This window comes from Mirounga leonina, unplaced genomic scaffold, assembly GCF_011800145.1.
Source record: "Mirounga leonina isolate KUSES-001 unplaced genomic scaffold, KU_Mleo_1.0 Mir_166, whole genome shotgun sequence".
In the NCBI taxonomy this organism is placed as follows: domain Eukaryota; kingdom Metazoa; phylum Chordata; class Mammalia; order Carnivora; family Phocidae; genus Mirounga; species Mirounga leonina.
The window spans coordinates 32,430,211-32,431,118 of record NW_023270418.1 but is presented as its reverse complement, the minus strand read 5'-3'; the positions used below and the strand labels follow the sequence as shown (position 1 = coordinate 32,431,118).

At 65.0% G+C, this 908-nt stretch overlaps 1 protein-coding gene across 1 annotated transcript in view; it reads left to right on the top strand.

Moving 5' to 3' along the window:
• Nucleotides 1-143: 143 nt before the first annotated feature.
• SPTBN2 (spectrin beta, non-erythrocytic 2) overlaps nt 144-908 on the top strand; it is a 38,235-nt gene continuing 37,470 nt past the window's right edge. The window contains exon 1 of the mRNA XM_035013350.1: nt 144-390. The gene's annotated coding sequence lies outside the window, so the exon portion shown is untranslated. The remainder of the gene's footprint in view (nt 391-908) is intronic.

Sequence of the window (908 nt, the reverse complement as noted above, 5' to 3'; positions counted from 1 at the left end):
AAGGACCTAAGACCTTCGACCACTCAGATGCTACTAAACCAAGGAGAAACCCAGCTGTGCCAGGCCTAGAAATGTCCACCCCCACCCCCACTCCCTTTTAAGACAGTGAGTAGGCCAGAATTCTCCTGGTTGATAAATGAGAGGAGCTGAGAAGGAGCAGAGAGAAGCTGCAGTGATGACTATTCCGAGAATGTGATCTGCGAGCAGGCGAATCTCCACCACGTACAGCATGGAGACGCTTTGGGAAAGAGAGCCGGCCTACCTGCCTGAAGAAGGATGCTCGAGAGAGGGGATGGATGAGAGAATCGCTTAAAGGGAGATGAACTGGAGGTGCCCAAAGAGGAAAATTTGAAAAGGAAAACAGAGGCCGAATTTTGGGAAACCTGGGCGGTGAGTGCCGTTAAAGGAAGGATTGCGTGTCTCGGGGATACAGATTTTGGAGGAAAGGAGGAGTAGGGACAAAGGTGGGGGTCCTCAAACTGCGGAGCCCGAGCCCCGCAAGCTGTGGGGGGTACCCAGATGGCCCAGGGCTGACCGGAAGGCGGCATTATGGGGGGCACACACACGGAAAGTGGCGGGGTCGGGAGTCGGCCCCAGAGCGGCCGCCGCGTTAGCCCCGGGGAAGGTCAGCGACCCCGGGCCGGGGAGCGGCGCGGAGAACTGAGAGGGGCCGCGGTTGCCATGGCGCCGGGCGGGGAGGGGGTGATTCGGGCCCCGCCCCGAGCCCCGCGGGGCCGCCGGCTCCAGATGGTCCCGGGCCTCCCGCGGGAGCCGGCGGCCTGCGGCAGGGGGAGGCTATTGTCCTCCTTCCGCGGCGCCGCAGTCCCGCCGCTCGCGCCCGCGCGCCGCCACGCGCCCCGCCGCCGCCGGCCCCGCGCGCCCCCCGGCGCCGCTCGCGCCCCGTGACC